Genomic DNA, 24,161 nt, shown 5'->3' with positions numbered 1-24,161 from the left:
CTCCGTCTTGAGAGACCCGTTTTCAGTGGCCTAATGCTTTAAGGAAAATATTAAAGGCCTCTGAAAATGGGTCTCTCAAGACGGAGCAATCATAAAGAAATGGTATCAGTGATAAAGCACACTCATGTACTTTGAAAGACTCTGAAAAGGGGAAAACAGTGAGGTGAACAACTGTGGAACAGGGAGCCAGAAAATGGGCTTGATGCCTGCCCACACACTAGCTAGCTGTATGACTTTGGGAAAGCCATCTAACTGCTCTGAGCCTCAATCTCCTCATCTGCAAAAGACGTGGGATTCTACTCTGCTCTTTCAAAGGAACCCTTCCATTTCTTACATTCTCTGGCCTTTATATTATTTCTTTCTTTTTTTTCAGGGAGGGAGGGGGAGAGGAGCTAGGAAATGGTGTTAAGTGACTTGGTTAAGTGCCCAGGGTCACACAGCTAGTAAGTGTTGTGCGTCTGAAGCCGGATTTGAACTCAGGTCCTCCTGAATCCAGGGCCAGCGCTCTATCCCCTGTGCCACCTAGCTGCCCTGACTTTATATTATTTCAATTATATGAGTAAAAATTAGCTAGTGCCTGTCTTTAAAAGAGAAATCATTTGAAATACTTGGAAGTCAGATGACCATCAACTTTGTCCCATTCCACTTCAAGCCCCATAGCTATTCCCAAAACTCTGTCCTAACCCAGACCCTTAGCAGCTCCACCATACCAAGGCTGTTTTTACCAGTTTCCGTAGAGGCTGATAATCATCTAATATAGAGCCTCCTCAGCAGAGCCTTCCAGGCCCTCACTGACTCTCCCTCACTTTGCAGCCTTCTCACTAGTCCCTCCCCCACATCCCACAGTCCTCCAAGGAAGCTTAGATGATTGCTCGCATCCACAGATCACTTACTCATTGAAACTTCAGTGCCTTTGCCCATACTTCTGCACTCTTCTAAAAAGAGCTTTCCTTCCTCCTCTTGGCCAACTCCTATCACGCACAGCTTTCACAAGCCTGATTCACAGCATTCCTTCTCTAGGAGCTCTTGCTGACTGCCCAGGCCCCTCTCTGCTAATGCTGGAATCACAGGTTCCAGTTACGCTGACAAAATCAGCAAAACATCCAACATACTTTTTATAAAACACCAATGGCGAGCTGGGCACTGGGAATGATGCAAAAACAAGTTAAGACTCTAGGCTTTGCCTTCATATATCTTATAACCTAGTACTGTAAATACGTGATGGACAGAACACAAGAAAGTACAAAATAAAATGTGATCAGAAAATAATAAAGTGTAGGTCTCACCATTTCGCCACCACCCCCTACTCACTAAACTCTAGCGGCTCCCTCTTACCTCCAGGGTCAAATACAATAATAATACTTTGGTTTTATTTTTGTTCAGTAGTTTCAAGTCATGTCCAACTCTTATTGACCCCATTTGGGGTTTTCTTGGCAAAGATACTGAAATGGTTTGTCATTTCTTTCTCTGGCTCATTTTTGCAGATGAGGAACTGAGGCAAAAAAAGGTTAAGCAACTTGCCCAGGTCACACAGCTAGTGTCTGAAGTCAAATCTGAACTCATAAAGATGAATCTTCCTGATTCCAAACCCTGGCTCTATCCATTGCACCATCTAGCTATAATCATAATCATAATAGCATTTAGACAATACTTAAAAGTTTACAAAGCACCTTTAAAATATCTCATTAAATCTTCACAACTGTCCTAGAAGGTAAATGCTCTTATTATCCCCTATTACAAATGAGGAAATTGAGGCAGGCATAGGTTAAGTGACACAGCTTATAAGTATATGAATCAGGTCAGGATTTGGCACTTTATCCACTGTGCCACCTATAATAGAAAATCCTTTGCTTGGCATTTAAGTCTTTACAACCTGGCACCTTCTACTTTTTCAGTCTACTTAAAACATCCTGGGCTGTTTCTCATACATGATGCTCCATCTCTCCTCTCTATATGTTTGCACTGTCTGACTTCCATGCCTAGAATGTCCTCCCTTCTCACCTCTGCCTCTCAGAATCCCAGGTTTCCTTCTAGACTCTACTGGAATTCCATCTTCTTCAGGAGACTTTTTCTGGTTCCCCAACCCCACCCCACTGCTAGTGTCTTCTCTAAGGTTTACTTGTATCTTCTTCCTATGTGTGTTGTCTATGTCTACACACACTGTCTCCCAGATAAATCTGAACATAGCCATTCTGCTAGTGTCTGCTCCTCTAAGGTTACTTCATACCTACATTGTATGTATATTACATTTGCCTACACACACACACACACACAACACACACACACACACACACACACACACATTGTGTCCCTGAAAGAATGTAAGGTCTTTGAGAAGAGACTATTTTCACTTTTCTTCTTATATTACCAGCACCTTGACCTGGCACACAGTAGGCACTTAATAAATACTTGTTTTGTTGACTGAGCAAGATGAGGGAGAAATCACTCCCCAACAGAAGGATAAGGGAGGGCTTCATGGAGGCAGTGTCCTATTAGCTATTCCTGGAAGGGTAAATAGGATGTGGACAGGCATCACTTAGGGGACTTTGCAGTTGAAGAAACAGTAAAAGTCAAGGAAAAAAGCAGGAAAAAAATGGAACAGGGACTAGAAGACAGCAATCCTGTAAGTAAATCCCTAATAGGGAATAGGCTGAATAAGCCTGGAATAGTGGGAGCAGCCCAGCCCAAGGGCACCAGCACCCTCTGCCTGGCAACTGCCAAGAACAATTTGCGTGTGGTGTTCAGTGGCAGAAAGGCCAAGGTCTCCAACCCAACTTTGGTTCTTTTCACCCTCCTTTTCTAATCCCCAGTAGCCATCCCTCCACCACAGGCCTGACTAATCTCTCTATGTGAGGTCAGCTTGTCCCCACAGCCAATGCCATCCGAAGGCTTTCTACCTTCACCATAACTTCACATGGAGCTTAGACTGACTCTGATGCCTCCTCACGGGCTGATTGGAGCTGCCTGAATTTTGACATGAGCTCTTGAGATTTTCTTCAGCTTTGAGCAAGTTTCTTCCGCATGCATGTCTGTCTCCCCACCTCAGCTGTAAGCATCTGGAAGGCAACGGCACTGTCTTCTCTGGCTTCTGTATCTTCTAAGAAGCCTGCCCTGACTGATACCCTGCCCCCCCCACCCTGGGTTCCACTTGACTCAGTTGAATCCTATGCCTTAGGATTCAGATATTAGCATATTCCAGAGCATTTGTTCAGACATATTTTTGTCTTTGTTCCCTGACTAGACTAAAAGGATCTCAAGGGTCTGCATTTCTTTTCTTTTCTTTTCTTTTCTTTTTTTTTAGTTTAGGAGATTAGCATTATTAAGAGGTGTCTGTGTGTGTGTGTGTGTGTGTGTGTATACATATATACACATATATAAGTATATGTGTAAATACGTATATATGATCAGAAGATTAACAGAACATTTGCTAAAATTTTCGTTAGTATTTCTATGCAGGGTTGCCTATCTTTTTGCTTTGGTCATACATAAACACACAATCCTTTAATCCTGAAAATTAAGTCAGTATAAATGTGGGGCCGTATTAGCTTAGCTAGCTGCTGGATCAAACTAATATTCAACACTATTAAATATGAGAACCGTCTTAATATCAAATTTTTCTGCACTCTACCACAAACTGCTGTCTTCTGGCTTAAAATACTATTTGTGAATGGGAAAGAAAATTCTGTTACTAAGTATTTCTATTTCATTTTGTAGTATTCATGAGAAAAATACTGAATGGCCTAACCTGTCAATAATGAAGACAGTTTAGGGGGAACCCACAAGTTGATACCAAAAATTCTGGGAAATTGGGTTAGACCATGCTTGGTGTGGCAGCGGAATTCATCATGGTAATAAATATACTTGTATACTGTAATGAAGTCTTCACCGTAATCCATACTTGTAGTGGTTTTTCTTTTTGAAACTTTTTGGCTATATTCCATTCCAAAAAGAGAATGATGCTTGAGGTCCAGCACCTTGATAATGTTATGCTTTAGTAATAAGAAGTGTGCTTTTTGTGGATGAAAACCTGATTAAGAAAATATATATATATGTGTGTGTGTGTGTGTATAAAATCTGATTAAACCATAGAACACACTGAGATTCCTCTCTACAACAGTAACTGAAGGGGGGGGATGGACAATGAAAGTATATACTTAAATACACACAAAGGGATAAGCTGATGAACCTTTTTTTTTCCATACAAGGTATAAAGATGAATAGAGTTGGAAGTCCAAACCATATTTGCTATGTTGTAATCCCTGTCACCACTGTGCTACAACTGGACAACCACCCTCTCTTGATTCACTTCCTTTTCTGCATCACTACTAACAATATCTTCATTGTCATCCTCCTCCTTGTAATCTGAAGATTCTGTCACGTTCTGATGGGAATGAGATTCTGATAAAGCCCCAAATGACTGGGCACTAACAGGAGCTAATGGTCTAAGTAAAGGGGTGTATTCTGAGACTTCATTCTCTTCTTGACTACTATCTGTGTCAGAGTCTGAATCTCTGTGAGAAGGAACAACTTTCTGTTTACATATGGGGCAGGTTTTTTTGGTTTAGTTAGCCAAGAATGCACACACTTCTGCATTTCTTGTCTACCCACAAAGAGCTTGACAGTGCTATGTGAACAGCAGGAACAGAATAAATACTTGTTGATTGAATGAATTCTAGGTAACACAATGCCTAGAGTACTAGATTTTAAGTCAGGAAAACTTAAGTTTGAATCATGCCTCAGATACTTAATACCTGCATGACCCTAGGCAAGTCACTTAACTTCTCTCAAATTCAATTTTCTCATCTCTTAAAGTTGGGATTAAAAATAGCATCTATTTACCCAGATTGTTGTGAGAATCAAATGAAATAATATATGTAAAGAGCTCCTCAGGCTTTAAAGAACTATATAAATGATAGTTATTCTTATTGTTATTACTATTCACATTTCAACAGGCATTTACTCAGTATCCACTATGTTCAAGGTACTAAGCTAGGTGATAGGGATACAAAGACAGAACCAAAAAAATGGTCCCTACCCTGAAGGAGTTTACATTCTACTGGGAAGTTGTAATTTTTAAACAGACAAACTAATACAGTGTGATTTTAAAGCAATAGAGAGAACTAATATTGTGATACAGTGGGAAGAATACTGGATCTGGAGTCAGACAACCTGACCTGGGTTCAAATTCTGGCTCTTCTATCTATCACATGTGTGACCTTGGGCAAGTGGCTAAACCTCTCTAGGTCTCGGTTTCTTCATCTGTCCATTGAGGGTGTTGGATTAGATGACCACTCTCTCTCCCAGCTCTAAATCTATTCTCTCCCTGTGACCCCGGGAGATCTAGAAAGGCCTCTCATAGAGGGGGACTTCTGAGATGAGCTGAAGATTATGTTGCTATGAATTACCAGGAATGAAAGAATAAAAGAAGGCTTGCATCTCCTTTCAGGCAGGCAAGTTCAGGGCATGCACATGAATCTAAAACAATGGGCCTATACCCACTGTATAAGGCCCCTCATCTAAGTGCTTGTTTACTGAGTGAATGTCTGACTGACTACAACATTCTATCTGCCTGCTCATTTGACTGCTCAGTAGAGCATGAAGTGTTGTCACAAAGATTCTTCAGACATATTGCCCACCCCTAGACATACCTGCCACTGTCTGCCTGATGACAGAACATTGCTGATTCCCTCAGCCTGGATCGATCTGTCTCACTGGCCCCATCAGCCATGAGGATCTTTTTCTGGGTCATCCTAGTGGCTTTCTTCATCCTCATCCACATTCCTCCAGGTAAAATGGAAATTATTTGAGAGACAATTATAAGGAAAGAACCAGAGAATTTCCAAGCTCGATCATCCAATCAAATGCTCTCCTTATTTAAGAGGGAAGAAAGTGGGCCTCATGGACTTGCCCTAAGTCGGACAGCCATTAAGGGGGAGAGTCAAGATCAGCTTCTCTCTCCTAAATCCTAATCTAGGCTCCTTCCCACTACCCTACATTGTTTTCTCTGGGAAAGGGAGACAATGTCCTGAAGAAGTTGTATAAAGACAAAGGGGGTAGAGCAACTCCAAGGGTGAGTAAGGGCTGACTCCAGGTAGGAGGGGAGGGAATAGAGAGTTTGCATTTCCAGATACTGTTCCCTTCCTAGGCTACTCTTCCCCTTCCACTGTCATCCTCCCTATCCTCTGACCCATCCTGGGTCTTCTGCACAGTTTGAAAATGAGGCTACCAGAGGTTGGAGCATAAAGACAATGGGAATGGGAACAGTATATGCACCTTAGGGCCTGAAACACGATCTGAAGACTAGAGAGAGAGGAAGAGGTTCTTAGGAGTTGCTCTGGAGTAAAAATGCCCAGGATAGCAATACTAAGAATAGTTTAAGGTCTGAATGCTCCTTCTCAGCAATGTGAGGGTCCTCTGAGATGCTTAGCATTGAGAGCCTGAAAAGGTACCCAATGCAGAGTACAATAGTAGGTGCCACAAACTTCAATAGCATGTGATAGAAGGAACTGTCTGACTTTTTCTACTCTGGAAAAAGAGCTTTAGGCTCCCAAATAGGGTATTGTGTGGATCCTTAGCAACAGAGACTAATACCTCAAGAGGCAGGAGTAAGTTTCTTAGGCCAAAAGAACAGTTCTCAAAGTCTTCCATCTTGTGATTCCCTTGCATACTCTTATACCTGGCCCTAGGTACAGTGGTCTGGAAAAAGCATTCAGTGTCTGGGTTGAGAAGTTGATTCTAAAATACAACTGCCCACCAATCTTCACATTAGACTGCCCTGAAACTCCAAGGCTCCCAGTGGCATCTCAGATTCCAGGTCAGATCAGAATAGAGTCAAAAATAATTGAGAAATGCTTTACATTTATAGAATTTTCAAATATGGAATTTTCAAAGCACTGCACACTCCTTGCATTTTAGCTTTATCATGACACTGTAATTTGAATAAGACAGACATTCTATAACCCTCACATAACAAATAAGGAAATTGAGGTTGAGAAAGAAGAAGGGATTGGTCCAAAGTCACAGAGCAAGATTGTGAGAGAGCCAGGATGAGAACTAGACAGGCAGCATAGAATGGAAAGAACACTCTGGCCTTAGAGTCAGGGAAAACAAGCTTGAGGTTGACTCCAGGTTGACCAGCCATGGACAAGTCTCTTCACTTCTCTGAATCCTGGCTTCTTAACTCTCAAAGTAGGGATTAGAAAAACTCTTGCAGAGTTTTTCTGTGGGAATCACTCTGTAGACTTTAAAGTGAGTTATTAGTGTGTCAATCTGAGGACTCCCTCAGATATTTGGGGGCTGCAGCATGTATTCCCAAGGACAACTTCACAGAATGTCAGGGCTGAAGAGGCCTTAGGTCATTTAGTCCAAAGTTATTTTTTACATATAGAGAAATTGAAGCTCAAAGGGAAAGTTATACAGCAGATAAATGGCAGAGCTAGAATTTAAACCCAAGACTCCAGCATGGTGCCTTTTACACTATACCAAACATCATTTTTTCCTTCTTTGTTTCATCTATAAACTGTAAACTTTCTAATCATGTCAAGCTCCCCAACCAAATCTGTTGGTCACTATGCCTGATATATAGTAGGTTCTCAATGAATAATTGTGATTCAGAGATTTAAAAGTTGGCAGCCATTTTGAGCTTTGGTCAGGAATGACTCCAGGCTTACAATGGGGCCTGTGGACAACATCTTGGTATTAAGCTGCATCATCCAACCATGAGATATCGAAGAGTTTTACCTTTAACCCCTTGATAGTCCCAATAGGAGAGTTGGCAAGGGTGAATCCAGAGTATGTGTCCCTCATAGTGCCCCAGGAAACTAACCACAGAACAATGATTATTTCTTTGTGTAGCTCATATCAAAGCTGCTCGTTGCTGGGCTGGACTTGGAAGATGCCGGAAAACCTGCAAGAGTACGGAAATCCACTTTCTTCTTTGCCAACAAGTAACATTGTGCTGTATCCATAAAAAGCTGGTGGATATAGATATCCCCTCACCAACACTCGACCGTAGCCTCATCAGACCATAAAATCATAGATTTAAAACTAAAAGGAGTACTGGAAACCATCATGTCAACTACTTTCTTTATAGATGAAGAGACTGAGGGGGCAAGAAGCAAAGGGACTTTGGCATTCAAGTACTAAATACCAATGCCAGGATTAGAACTCTGGCCTTCTGACACCAATGTTCTTTCCACTGAAATAAGAGCAGAGGACCTCCCATTATCCACTGAGATCCAGAAGGGGATGAGGGAGGGGTGTTGCCCATTTCCCTACTGATTGTTGTTGTTATTGTCAAAGCTGATGCTCTCAGTACCAAAATCATTTCCATTTCCCACCCAAACATTAAACAGTGTCTCTGCCTATTTCTCAGTGTATCTGTGTGTTCATTATGGATTACTAAGTCTAAAAGATGTTTGTAGAAGGCATCCTGTCCTTAATTGTCCCAATTCATACAGAGAAGGGTATTACCTCACCCCATATAGGCCAAAAGAAAACAACTTAGCCACAGTCAAGGCTAAGCCCTGCCATAATCAAAAATCGAGGAGGGGAGAGAGGGAGAGAAGAAGCATAAGATTAGATGTATTCAAAACCAACCAGTATGAAAGGAACTTGGGAAGCCTTTATGGGAAGCCATGTGCACAAAAGCTCCATCATGCTTCCATAGGTCTTCACTTTCTCAGCATGGTTGCGAAACAGCCAGAGGAGGAAGGACCTGCACCTGTATGACATTTGCCCAGAAAATTACTTAGATGAGTGATATCTGGTCAAGGATATCTGAGAAACAAATGATTCTTTCATTAACCCCTCCTCTCACACCTCTGCCCTTTCTGTCTACCCATCTTTGGCCAACTTTGAAGGATGTGACAGGCACATTCATTCAACAAATATTCATTAAATATCTACTAGGTGCTGACACTGGGCTAGGTGCTGAGAATACAAGGGCAGTAGTGAAACAATCCTCATCTTCAAGGGACTTACCATTGGGGAGAAAAAAAACACATACACAGTTAAATAAATATAAAATATAGGAGCGCCTATGACTGCACCTGTGATTTCATCGGTATGGCTAGCTCCTTGTGACAAATTTCCTCTACCAAAGCAAGGGGCACCTTTTCTTCAATTTATAGTTTAGAGAACTACCTATAACATGGAGATGTCAGATGACTTGCCAAAGGTCACATAGCCAGTATATGTCAGAGCCAGAACTTGGACCCAGGTCTTCCTGGTTTTGAGGCCAGCTCATCAACCACTACATTACACTTAACTACACTATACTTCTAAAATACAACATATAGAAAGTAATTTCAGTAGGGGAGAGCTTTGGTAACTGGGAGAGGCAGGGAGGAGAAACTCTAAGATTTACAACCAGAGACACTCAGGATGTTAAACCATCCTCCTGGAACAGTAAGTCCTTCTGCTAAATCTAGCAAGTAACCAGGACTTTCTGGTCATCATTCTCTTCAACTAATATTTACATGCTCCTGCTGCATAGGAGACACTGTCCTTGGTACTTGGTCCTGAGGTACTGGGAGATAGAAGATTTAGTCTCTGGTCTTCAGGACTCATAGTCTAGTTAGGGAAGGAGGATATATACATAAAGAATGAACAATTGTTGGCCCAGATCACAGTCTAAGTGTCCACTGAGTGGTGTCCATTGAGTGGTGCTCGCAATGGATTCAGCAGGAATTCAGAAAAGGGATAGATTCTTATGGGCTTCAAAGAGAAGTGGGACTTGAACTAGGTCTAAAGGGAGGGCTTCATGGAGAGAAGGGAGAGGGTACTGCTCTCCATAAAGCCCAGCAGGAAGCTTATCAGGGATAGAATTTAAGCCTAATCCTCCCTCAAAGACTGTGATCTTAGACCTCTCTCCTACCCCTTCTTACCCTTTCCCACTCTGTCCTTTCTTTGGCAACATACTTCTGAGCTTATTTTTGAATACTCAGGTGTCCTCAATCAATCTTATTGGAGCATTGTGAGTGAAGATGAAGTCCATCAACCTCTCCAAATTATGGGTCAAGTCTGGATTGTACTAGTGGTTCCCCTCTTGCCTACCTTTCATAGTCTCTCAGGGCACCAGAAAGTCCAGAACCAACCCTCTAAGAAGCAGTATTATACAAAGGAAAGAAGTTAATAAATTGCTGTTTCTACCTCTACAAGAATTCTAAGAAAACTATAGTCCAGAGCGGAAAAACAACTTGCCAGAGATCTGGACTTTCTCTCATGTTATTCCAGCTCTGCGTTAATACTTCTTTATTATTTCCTGGAAGGAGAAACAGGCTTAGGAAGAGTCATATGACTCTTCCCTGAGCCTCAGTTTCTTCATTTGTAAAATGGGGATAATAACAGCATTTTCTTCATAGGGTTGTTGTAAAGGTCAAAAGAGATTATGGACAAAATGCAGCTTGCAAACCTTGTAGTGCTCTAATAAAGCCATTCTTAAGGAAGAGCTGAAGCCAGTGGTAGTCATTGCAGGTAATACTCAATTGGAATTAGAATCTTTCCCCCTATATATCCCAGAAACCCAATCCTTACGTTGTCCCATCCTTAATCCTCTGCAAACAATTGGAAACTTCCCATGGGGGTAGCCTCTCTAACAGATGCCACTGATGTCTAACACAAGCCAAGGAAGGGAATCCTATACTGACATTGTTACTCCAGTATATTTGGAGGATATAAACAGACCCTATCAACTATCAACAATATTTTTCTCAGCTGCCCTTACCTGGGGGAAGCAGCTGTCCCAGTAGCCCTACTCGGTATTTCTGAGTATCTATGAGCTGGAAATGGGATTTCAATGAATAAGCATTTGTTAACAGTGCTGGCTAAAATCTGTACCCCAGGGAGTCCACAATCCTTACATATCTCTGCCTCTTACACACATCATCCCCACATGAGTTCCCAGCCCCTAGGAAAGAATCTGGTCGAGGGTGGATGGTAAGGAGGGAAGGACCACGGCTCCTTCAAAGCTCACCCTTAATTTCAGGGCCACACTATTCTACCACAATGGTTTATGAAGCCAACATTTTTGCATTTCATCTTTTTTATTATGAGCTGAATAGACAGCAAACAAAATTAGTATTTCTGTATACATTGTAGAACAGAAAATGATTACACATAAAACTGCAAATCTCTATCATGAAGAAATTAATTTTCTTTTTACATATTAAGTATAAAAAAATTCAAGGAGCAGCTAGGTGGCACAGTGAATAGAGTACTGGCCCTGAAGTCAGGAGGACCTGAGTTCAAATCCAGTCTCAGATACATGATACTTACTAGCTGTGTGACCCTGGGCAAGTCACTTAACCCAAACCACCTCACCAAAAAGCCAAAAAAAAATTCAACATGTAAGTTTCAAAGTTATTGTCTGTAATTTCTTTTGGCCTTCTTTCTGTTCTATTCTCATGTGTAGAGGAAAGGAACACTATCCTTACTCCCCTTCTTCCTCCCATTACCCTTTCTATTGAAACCCATTTCATTGATCCTTCCCTCTCAAAATTTTAATCCTTTTTTATATGGATTCCTACATCTCCTACAGTCTTTCTTACCTACAGAAATGCTCAGCTCAGCTCTCCCTTATACCCCCTAAAAAAAAGCACCCTTGTTTTGACACTTCCACCTCTTCATGCATCTATTTCCCTCTCCCTTTGTTCCATCTAACTAACACACCACTTCCAGGTTAACCTTCCCAAAACCAAATCCAATTGTTTAGGTCAGGGCTTCTTAAACTTTTTCCACTCATGACCCCTTCAGCTACCTCATAGGGTCACAACCCACAGTTTAAGAAGCGCTGGCCTAGGTCTTTATTGTGGTTACCCCAAGAGTTAACCTCATGGTTGATGTTTTCCCGAGAAAGTACCAACTCCAGTTGAAGGACCTTGTAGCTTAAGAGAAGCTATAAACATTGATCTTTCATTCCTTCTGAAATTCTTGTTTGCCAGGCATCATGCTAAGGATCGATAAGTGTTTATCCAGAAATAAAGACACTGTTCAGGAAAGAGAACACTCAAAATAAGGTTGCTGCTAAGAGATAAAGGGAAACTAGGAGCCAGGGAGTTTGGGGCTAACTTCAAAATGTACTATAGTAACCTCAAGCTTTCATTCACATGTGTGTTGAGTAACTGTGTCCTGGGCAGCAGAGGTCTGAAGTAGAGATTTAGTTGGGAGAGAGGAGGAATATGGTGGGCAGGTTGGAAAGATGATGAGGGGAAGAACTGGATGAAAGACACCTGCACACACAACAGAGAAAGAAGGGGTAAGAGAATCAGGATAGCCTGTGGAATGTTGGATTCACAACAAGAACATGAAGTCCTCCCTTCCCCTGTCAGTAAGTTGAGTTATGTGGGGCAATAAAGTTGATATATTCTTCGATACATCTTTGAAAGCCCTGATCTCCTCATTCCCCTGACACTCTGATCCTTAAAAGGAAATATTTGAAGCAAATAAGCAGCTAAGTGGCACAGTGGATAGAGTACCAGGCCTGGAGTCAGGAAGACCTGACCTCAGACACTTACTGGCTGTATGACCCTGGGTAAGTCGCTTAACCCTGTTTGCCTCAGTTTCCTCATCTCTAAAATAAGCTGGAGGAAGAAATGACAAACTACTCTAGCGGTAAGTTTAGGTAAGGAGAGACAAACCATTGTATTGTAGAGTACAAGTAAGAGAATCAAGTATAAGAAGACTGGGAAGGTGGGAAGTCCAGGGTGCAGAAGGCTTTAAAAATCAAACAGAGGATTTTGTATTTGATACCAGCCTGAATCCTAGTTGTTTGTGTTATTTCTTATCTCTATGGAGTCCCTGAGGAGGACTCCTATGTGTCTTGCATCTTCCCCATAACGTGTCTAGCGTTACCTTTCTGTGGACTTTCTGACTGGCTGTTTGACTCTGACAGGATGTCATCAGAGTCAGGGCTTGTCTTCATGGAAGCCTGGGAGATGATCATTCCCAAGATTTAAGAAGATAGCTGCTGGCAATTATGAATATCAAATGCCCTGATTTCACTGTTTGGAGATTCCCATCCCTACTGTTTCTTTTAGAACTCTCTGGCCTTTTAAAAGTTTTTCTGGATTGCAGAAGCTGCCACTGTGTCATGGAAGAAGAGGAGCTGCTCTGTAATCCAGCAAATCTAAAGAGGGAGGGAGACTCAATGCAAAGCTCTACACTACCCTTCCATTTAGCTTCCCCTTACCCAGACTCCCCTTCAACAAATGCTTGTTCATCACTCTGACAGAGTCCAGTTCTTCTTGTCTCTTCTACCCCTGACTCCTTCCTCCTCCCCACTTGCTTTCCTAGGATGGTCCTCCTCAGGGCCCAGCAGCCTCTCTTTTGACCTCACCAATTTTATCACCCTACCTTCTCTCCCTTTCTCATTTCTACCTCCTCTGCCTTTACCTGTACCCTTAGCCTACAGCCCAAGTTTGTTTTTTCTTATCTTTGTCTCATAATAGCCATAAGCTCATTGCTCTGGGACTAGCCCCTATCTCTGCCCAGCCCTGCCCACCCAAAGAGACCAAATCATAACCAATCCCAGTGCTGAGCCTAGAGAGAATTGCAAACCCACCCTACTCCTAGGTAGCACTGGTTATGCTCTTCAGTCACTCTCAATGCTCCCCATGAGACTGTGATTGGGGCTGAGAGAAGCTACATTGAGAGAGGTGATTTCAAGATCAAAGTAAAGGAGGGAGCCAAAGCACCAGGAAAAATCAGGTTCACTCAGTCATTTATCCCATTTTTTCCTAACTTTTTATAGCTGCGCAGTTAAAGGCAACAAGAAATTTTATTTGAAAAAGAAAAATCATGGATTACAATCTTAACACCTTCTTCATGGGTTTTTACTTGCTCTTCAACCCAAAGACTTCTGTAAGCAATTAATGTGTAAATATCTGTAAATAGTAGCCTTGAGAATTTCTTCGCACAAATTTCCATTTCTAACAGCCAAAAGCAAACAGGGAGAGAAAGCACAATTCTACCATCCTCTCTTAAACCCTCAAAGAAATGTCTCCTGAGTCTGGTTGAATGGTCTGAACCAAACAGTAGTCATCGATGATTAGATGTCAGCTTGGAAGAAGGTTTCCAGTGGAGTGTCCCAGGAATCTGTGCTTGGCTTTCTGCCTGTACATTAACAACAACAACAGCAACATCGTCTATTTAGCAGTTACTATATACCCACGCATTCTGTTAAGCACTTTATAGTCATTATCTTATTTGACCCTCACAACAACTCTGGGAAGTAAGTGCTAGTTTGTATAGCTGAAGAGACTGAGGCAAACTGGAATTAAGAGACTTCCCCAAGATCACACGATTAGTGAGTGTCTGAGGATGGATTTAAACTCAGGTCCTTCTGACTCTAGGCCAGACTTAATTTTTTTTTAATCAAAGATTTGGATAAAGACAAATGCTTATCAAGTATGCAGATGATATAAAGATGAAAGTGAGAAAATTGGCCTGAATCTAGTAAATTGAAATTTTAAAAGGATAAATATAAAGTCTTATACTTAGGGAGGGGGAAAAAAAGCTTCATACATACAAGATACAGGGGGAGGTATGACTGGAAAATGGTTTGCTGAAAAAAAATCTGTGTTTAACCGGACTACAAGCTCAATGGGAGTCAACTGTGGGATGTGGAAAGCAGGAAAACTGATGTTATTTTCAGCAACAATGAGAGAAGGAGCATGTCCATGACTAGAAACTTGACAATCTGCCCTTGGCAGACCACCTCTCTGGAAGATTTTCAGTTCTGGGTACCTTATCCAGAGGACCACTAACCTGAAAAGTATCCAGAGGCAGACAGACATAACACTGAAGGGACTGAAGATAATGACATGTCAGGATCATCCAAAGAAATTGGGGGCATTTAGCCTGAATAAGAGAAGATTGGGGTGGGGAAAACATAGTAATAACTCATTTATATAATGTTTTAGGGCTTGAAAAGCACTGCTTTACAGCAACCTTGAGCGATAAGATGTATAAGTATTACTACACCATTTTACAGATTAGGAAACTGAGGTTCCTAAAGGTTAAACATTTTGTCCATGGACATGTAGCTAACAGGTTTCTGAGTTAAGAGCCAAACACAAGTTTCCTGCTGCTAAGTCAAATGTCCTTTCCTCTCTGCCACTTTATATGAAGATCAGGTAAAGGAACTAGGAATTTTTAGCCTTTGAGAAGAGAAGACTTCATAGGATAGGAAGGACATGATAACCACCATGGTTGAATGACTGATGCAAAAAAAAAAGAGGGGTAAAAACTCATTTAATTTGGCTCCAGAGAGTAAAACTAGAAGCAATTCAGTAGAATGGCAATCAGCAACACAGTAGAATTCATAAAGAGGAAAATTTAAGTTTGATGACAGGAAAAACTTCCTAATACCTACAGCTATTCAAAAGTGTAATGGGCCACTTCAGGTAATAGAAGGAGGACTCAAAGCAAAGACTGTCAGGTGTCTTGCAGAGAAGATTCCTATTCAGCTATGAGTTTGGCTAGATGACTGCTGAGGTCCCTTCCAACTCTGAAATTCTATGACCTGCTCCTATCTCCCACCTACCATTGCCTTCCACGCTTTTGGAATCAGAGAACTGGAACACAGGACCATTGGGCTTCCTAGCCACTTATATTACCTTAGGAAAGGTGACATTGGTCATCACTTTCTTTCAACCTCAGTTTCCTCCTCCTCTGTAAAATTCATCCTACCATTCTCACAAAATTTCAGTGAGACTCATATGAGTAAAGATTTGCTAAACTCTTGCATCCATAAAGCTTCATGCAAGAGAATGATAACATCATGGTGTCTACAATCTATGGAAGGCCTAGGGAGGAGGAGAAGATCAGAGTCTGAAGAATGTGGAGTTTGCATTTGGAAAGACATTGTATCACCAGGCTCTTGATTTCAGGACCAAGGGTGCTCCAGTATGCAGCACTCCATAGATTCCTTGCAGTGAGCCACCAGCGTTTCACTCATGTGACACTCTTGCCTGCAAATTCCATTTTTTTTCACATTTGGACCAAAATAAAAAGTTGAAGTCTGAGAAAAAATGGAGAGAGAGAGGAAGGCAATTATTCATGAAGACTGAAGTCCAAACGGTTTCCCCAGCCTAGTGGAAAGACCACTGGCTCAAGTCAGAAAACATAGATTCAAGTCCCACTTTCAAAGCTTATTACCTATGTGACCCTCAACAAGTCATTTAGCCTCCATGGACAAATGAGAGAATTAAACTAGATGGTCTGTGAGATCCCTTCGATCTATTATCCTCTTCCATGATCTTACAATCAGTTGATTGCTAGCTCAGCTAAGAACTCAGGTAAAAATGGCTGGGGTTTTGATGGAATTACCCCAGTCAGTTTAGATCAAATAGCTAGAGGAGTGATTCCATGTAGGCCAGCATTCATCCATCCAAAAACACAATCAAAATGTCTGTAGCAGTTTCTCCCAAGGAAATCTTAGTGCCTTGGATCAGCCCAGTGTATGAGGAACCTTGAGCTTATACAGGAGGGAAATCTTCCAATTCAATTCATTCAATAATACTGACATCATTTTGAGTCCTGGCTTTGAAGGCTCTTCATCTTCTGAATACCTGTGTATAGGCCATCACCACTAATGTAACCTGAATGGAAGACAGGAAAATGAGTCTTCCTGACTCCAGGCCTGGTGTTCTATCCACTGTGCCATCTAGATGGTGTTCAATAATTATTTGTTGATTGACTGTTGATTTATTGACTAAGATAGATAAGAGATTTGACTTATCAGCCTGCATCAGAAATAGTTTGATTCTCTTAAAGATTTCAGTTGATCTCCACACCATTCAAATAAGCAGGCATTTATTAAACATCAGCTACATACAAAAGCCATGTGCTAAGCTCCATGCATACAAAGATGGAAAACAGCGAGTTCTTGATCTCAAGGCAGCAAGGTGGCAAAGTGAATGGAGCACTAGGTCTAGAGTCAAGATGACCTAACCAATTTACCAATTGTGTGATCTTAGGCAAGTCACTTAACCTCTATTTACTTCAGTTTCCTCACCTGTAAAATAATAGCACGTACCTCCCAGCATTGTTGTGAGGATTGAATGAAATAACAATTGTAAAGTGTCTGGCACATAGTAAATGGTATGTAAAATGTTAGCTATTACTATTATTTTGAATTGGGGGTAAGTCGGTGTCACGGTGGATAGAATGATGGACCTACAGTCAGAAAGATTTGGGTTCAAATGTGGTCTCAGATTCTTAGTAACTGTGTGACTCTGGGCAAGTCACTCAACCTGTTTGCCTCAGTTTCCTCATCTGTAAAATGGGAATGATAACAGCAACCATCTCCCAGGGTTGTTGTGAGGATCAAATGAGATAATATTTATGAAGTGTTTAGCAGGGAGCCTGGCACCTAATAGGCACTATACAAATGTTAGTTTTTATTACTATTATCATTATCACTATTATTATTATCAAAACCAGCTTCTAGACTAGCAATAGTCTATGAATATTGGGGGTGGTTAGTAGATAAACTGCCTGAGTAATTCCATGCATTGATGGGCCATCAGTATGTATTTTCTGCCAGTGCAGACAGAATTCCATTTAGGAAGAAATCCCTTTGTTAATCATGAAAGCATTGAAAAGAAGCTACAGCTAGAACTGGTTCTCACATTGAAAGGATCAAAAAGGAGTACAACAGACTACTGAGCACCACCCTTCCAAAGGACCTAATTTCCAAGGGCTTTGCCAACGCATTCCAAAGAAATTCTTTTTTTTTTAGGCAATTGGGGTTAAGTGACTTGCCTAGGGTCACACAACTAGTAAGTGTCAAGTGTTTGGTCTGAGGCCGGGTTTGAACTCAGGTCCTCCTGACTTCAGGGCCAGTGCTCTATCCACTGCGCCACCTAGCTGCCCCCAAAGAAATTCTTGATTGTAGTTGGCATTTCAAAATGGTCTAATGTCTTCCCAGCACCATCTTAAATCATTGTTATGACAGTTATTATTTTTATGATAATCAGCATTCATTGATATAACAATTATTTACCATTTTTTATGATAATCAGAATGGGATAAAAGATATAGAGCTGACCTTGGGGCCAGAAATATTTGAATTCAAGTCTTCCCTCTGTCATATATTAACTGCATAGCCATGGGCAAGCTACTCAACTTCTCAGCACTTCTGGGCAGTTCTCTAGAATTATAAAGTAACTGACATGTTATTGATCTGAATCAGTGCAAAGAGCTTCCATGCTGAAAGGCTCAAAATTACCCACTTCACAAAAAAGTTATCAGTTAGTGGCAAGATAATAATTACCGGATACCTTCATTTGTGCCATTTGGATAGGCATTTATTTGAGCTGAATTTAAGGAATTAACAGACAGAAACCTTATCAGAGCTTTTTCCATCAGGCCTCATCATCTTTAAGCAAATGGTCAGGCTGGAATTATTATCACTATTATTATTATCTAACTGTTTAGTATGCACCAATCACTATGCTGTGTTTTACAATTATTTTCTCATTTCATCCTCACAACAACTCTGGGGGATAGGTTCTATTATTGTCCCTATTTTACAGATGAGGAAATTGAAGCAAAGAGAGGCTAAGTGACTTGTCCAGGGTCACCTAGCTAGGAAGTGTCTGAGGCTGGATTTCCTGACTCCAAGCCCAATGCTCTATCCACTGCACCAGAAGGAACCCCCAAACAGATTAGTAGAGGACAATGACCAAAAGCATCTGCCAAGTTTTCTTTGCTCAACATGTCAGAACATGTTCTCCAAAGGAGGTTTCTGATGCACCAACCTTCAAAACTACCTAAAGGAAATGGGCAACCATATGCCCTGGCAGGTCAAAAAGCAGATGCCTCACTTTGACCCAGCTCTGACTCAACTTTACTTCCAGAGTCAATGCTGGTTTTTCACCCAGAATGTCAAGCCCAGATCATTCTGCTTCACTGATTTCCACCCTCTTCTTCCTAACTCAACATTAATTGTTATCCTACTTATCCACTCCTCTTGGAATGATGTTGCTGCCTTGCCCCTGGAATTGGGCTCCTCTGTTCTTGCCTCTTCTTCTTCCCAGTTGACAGTTTTCACTGTGGCCATGTTTCCTTCAAATAGGCCACTATAGTAATGCATCATATTGGTGACGTTGCTGTGCTCTGTTGGCCCCTGACAGTTACATACACCTGAAGCAGGACTTTTACTATTAGTTAATCCCTGCCCCCTCATCTGATCAGCAGAAATTCTGTTGGGAGGATTATCATTGAATTACTAAACAAGGCAATAATTCTAGGCTTGCCTCAACTACTTCCATCTAAACTTAGCTGAGTATTTACAAGAAATAAAAATCACTCACATTAACTAGTGTCTAAGGGTCACAATAAGCTTTCTACACAACAACCCTGTGATGAAAGGCAGTTCAAGTATTATCAGCCCATTTTTCCAGAAGAAGAAATGGGGACTTGAAAAGTTGGAGAGATTCGGACAAGTTTACACAGCTAGAAAAAAAAAGGCAAGATTTGAATGCAAGTCTTCAGAATTCAGGATTGGCATTTCAATGCCACATCACCTATGGATGATGGGATTTCATAGTTGAACAAGAACTCACAGTTTGTAATGTTAGGATTCTGAGATTTAATCTGCTTAAATAAGCTATACTCAAAAGCAGTTAACACCTTTACTATCTCACAATTAACTGAATGCTGTGGAGTATATAAGATCCCCCTGAGTTTATTGTTTGCCAGTTATGAGAAAAAAATTTATTCAGTGGAACGAAATACCCCTTATAGGCTCTTTTACAGACAAGGTGTCTTCCATCCATATGTCAAGATCAAGAATTCCTAGAAATATGTAACAATAAGAATAAACCTACTGAATGATCCTCTGATAATAATCACTAGTCAAAGCATAAAACAAAAAGATGTGTGCTTATCCAAGATACGTACTATTGTGATGAAGGAGACGCAGCACAGAGTCAAGATCAAGGAGCAATTCCTTATGGGTGGTGAGGTCCTCCAGATGTTCCTTCGAAATGACATGGTGCTGATTGCCTCAAGCCCTAATATACTGGAGAGCCTCCTGGAAGAGTTCTGTAATCATTCGGAGTCATTTGGCCTGTCCTTCCACATAGGCAAGGCAATGTAGATGAAGAAAGCCTGTTGCCTGTATTTTAACATGCATTTCAATGGACACCCTATAGAACTTTTCCATTGTCTTCAACAGTGTGTATACTCTCTGGAACAGACAATGCAGAGAGACAATGAGCTGGTTCAAGAGTTTAAAAAAAAGACAAAAAGGAAAAAAGACTGAATGGCTTTTGGAAAATTCCAAAGCTCTTTTGCTTTCCCATGAAAGCAAAGGCCTATCTTTTCAATAATACCATTTTTTCCTTTTTTTTTTTTGGTGATGCTACATGGCTATAAGTCATGAAATATTACTGCCAAAGATGAGTATCACACAGAGGGAAATGGAGAGGCACATCGTGGATGTGAACAGGCTACAATGAGGAATTTCAAAGAACACCAGTAAAGGATATGATCAAGGAATTAGATGACAGGAAGGCAAGATGGGCTGGTCACATAACCATAACAAGGGATAATAGAGAGGTGATCATAATGTTCCCCTGGTACCCTCATGATGTCAGGAGAAAGGAAGAAAGGCTCCCACCTGGTTGAGTGAACCCTCTATATGCAACTTTGGGGAGAATTTGGACAAGAGTCACACAGGATGGGCAGATGCGAATGGGTTGGGACTTGCACTGATGAAGGAAACTTCTTAAAAATTAGATCACAGATTCATTAGAGCAATGGGTAAGAATCCTTGAGAGTAATCCATGGAGTAGTGGACAGAGAGCTGCTCCCTAGGAAGGCCTAGGCTCAGGTACCACTTCTGACACATAACAGCTATCATCTACATAGCCCTTCTAGGTTAGCAAATCATTTTACATACATTATCTCATTTGATCACCACAACTACCCTATAAGGTAGATACTATTATTGTCTTCATACAGATAAAGAAATTGAGGATGAAAGAGATTAAAGCAACTTTTCCAGTATCATGTAGTGGCTGAGTGACCCTGGGCAAATCACTTGACCTCTCAATACCTCCAGGCAACTTTCTAAGATGATAAATTGCACAGCAGTTGTTAATTGAGCTGACTTCCTGGGAGTTGTGTAAAAGAAGGGAAATCACAAATACAATCCAAAAATCCAAAAGGAATTTTAGAAATGAATCCCTACATTTTTTCAGACCAGCAAAATAGAGCTTAAAGGACTTGCTCAAGATCTTACAAAAAGAGTAAGTGCAGATCTTAGTTTTGAACTCAAGTCTTATAGCATCAAATTCAAGAGTCTATCCACCATTCCACCTCTTTATCCAGTCAAGCACAATGATCTGTCTTTGCCAGGAACTATGGAACTGAATTAGGGTAGGTTCCTGTACGTATAACCTGAGGTCACAAAGCCTTTATCAGACAAGTTCCAAAGAACAGTTCAGCCAATGGGCCAAGAGTTTCTCCTGAGCTGACCTAGCAGTAGTCAGATCATGGTCCAGTGTAGCACGATGAAAAGAACATTGGGCTTCAAGTCTGAGAACCTGGGTTCAAATCCTACCTCCATCATTACCCATGGGACTTTTGGTAAATCATTTCATCTCTCTAGGCCTTGGTTTCCTCATCTGTAAAATAAAGGAGTTGGACTACATGACTTCTAATTTTTCTTCCAACTCTACAGCTGTGAGCTTTTGATAATAAGCTTATCCTTCAGAGGCATGTGGCCCTCACCTTCTGAGCACACATGAGAACCGCAAAGGGAAGGTTGTAGTGATTCCTGAAGAGTTAAACCCAACTCATTTCTAGAATACCAGGGCCACCCTGCCCAAGAAGGATTCTTTTGGACTTCAAAGACTATTAGCTAAGATGAAGCACTTACTGACATGTGCCTGGAAGTTGAAGTGCCCAGTACCTGCTCTCATTCTCTGGTCATCCTGGTGAAATTTGCTACTTCTGGAGTTCCTATGACTGAAACAGTAACCCAAGAAGCTCTCCCCTGGGATTTTAGCTTGAAGCATTTTAAAGCAATAAAGGACCAGCACGTGAAGGCTCATTCATCCTTGCCCATTACTATCTCTGAACACAGTGATGTACATGTTTATAATCTTATATAACCATGTCCTGTGTCTGAATCTTGTCTCCCAAAGAAAACATAAGCTCTACGAAGCTTGTACCTTTTCCTATCTCAGACAGGAGGACCAGGCAACACACAGGCAGGTCACACATCTGTTTGTGGACTGTACTTTCAGGGAAACTAAGAAAGTCCCCACCACTGGAACAAACTCTAAAGTGCTATTAAATGCTAGATATTATTACTTTAATCATTAGAAATGATTGGTATTAAGACATTTCTGAAAGAGTCACTGATAGAAGGAGAGGAGTTGGATTGTCTAAGGCTACTAAAGGTGAGATTATAGAAGTTCAAGTGTCAAGACAAACTTGGGCCCCATCACAACTTAGACCCTTAGCCTCCATTGTTCTGGTTCTGTTTACTTCACTTTACATCAGTTCATACAAGTCTTACCAAGTTTCTCTGAGACCATCTCCTTCATCATTTCTTATAGCACAAGAGTGTTCTATCACATTCATATACTATAACTTGTCCAGTCATTCCCCATTGGAATTCCCCAATGGGGACTGGGAGTCCCCAGTTTTCAATTCTTTGACACCACAAAAATAGCTCTTATATGGGTCCTTTTCTTCTTTGATCTCTTAAAGGTATAGAACTAAGAGGAGTATCACTGAGTTAACAGATACATATAGTTTGATAGGTTTGGGAACATAGTTCCAAACTGCTTTCCAGAATGACTGGACTAGTTCATAATTTCACCAACAATGTATTAATACACCTGTTTTCCCATAGCTCTTTCAGCATTTGTCATTTTCTTATTTTGTCAACTTCATCAATCTGATCCAAGAGGTAAAGGACCCATATGTATAAAAATATTTGTAGAGGCTCTTTTAACATTGCTAAAGAACTGGAAATTAAGAGGGATACTCATCATATTTGGTGCATCCCACAGATGTTAAAAGTTCCTTTCCAAGAGAGATCAATTCTTTGTACCTATGTCCCTAGTGCCTAGCACAATGCTTGGCATATAATGGCACTTTAAAAAAGTACATGTTGATTGATTGAGTAGGTAAGAGTAAGTTCCCTGAGCCTCTGCCATGTAATCAAACAATTTTAGAGTTGGAAGGAATGGGAAAAGGCCATCTAATCCAACCTATACTTGAAAAAGAATCATCATTGAAATATACCCAGCTCTTCCTAAGGCAGCCCTAATTGCTAGGAAGGCTTGGACCTGTTTGTTTGTTTTTTCCTACCTCAAACTTTGCTTCTACTCATTGCTCCTACATCTGCCCTCTGGAGCCAAAAAGAACATATCTAATCCCTTTTCTAGCTGATGGCCCTTCAAATGCTTGAAGAGAGTTCTCATGTTTCTCCCATAGCCTTCTCTTCTCCAGGCTAATCAACCCCACCTCCTTCAAGTCATCTTCATATGGCATGAACACATTGGATACCCTCACAGAGACAGCCATCATCCCAGAGCTCCATTAAAGAGATCCCTAAAGTGCTCAGATGAGTGCTATTGAATCAGTGAGAAGCCGAGAATCTAGGACTTGTGAGGTGAGAAATGGAAGGGCTGGATCATGAGTGCTAAAGGGGTTTTAGAGAGCTTCAAGTTCAAGCTATTCATTTTTCAAATGAAGAAACATTGGGAAAATTACTTCTCATCTCTGGGTCTAAAGTCATATAGGAGAATGGAAATTATATGGTTATATGGATGGTGCAGGAAGTCTTACTGCAAGTAGCTGCAACTATATTGGGGGATGAGGGTTGGGAAAAGATGGGAAGTCTCCAGCTCTTATTTGGTGTTTTATTTCCACCTCTGCCCCACATTTGGTGTTTTATCACCACCAGTGCCCTTCAATTTCTGGGTAGGTCCAAGTCCCTGAGAAGCAACACAACTCTCCAGTTTTCACTCTTTTTTCCTTACCTAACACCCAGGAAAGGAGAACTGATCAGAGTTAGATATAGGACAGCCATTCTAAGTCTCAAGCCCTAGATGCTCTCACTATAGGAGTAAGAGAGGAAAAAAGAAAGAGGCAAAGGGAAAAGAGAAGAAAGAGATGGGCCAAGTAGCCTA

Source organism: Phascolarctos cinereus, unplaced genomic scaffold (genome assembly GCF_003287225.1).
Source record: "Phascolarctos cinereus isolate Bilbo 61053 unplaced genomic scaffold, phaCin_HiC Scaffold_2;HRSCAF=192, whole genome shotgun sequence".
Lineage (NCBI taxonomy): Eukaryota > Metazoa > Chordata > Mammalia > Diprotodontia > Phascolarctidae > Phascolarctos > Phascolarctos cinereus.
Note: the sequence above shows the minus strand (reverse complement) of the source record.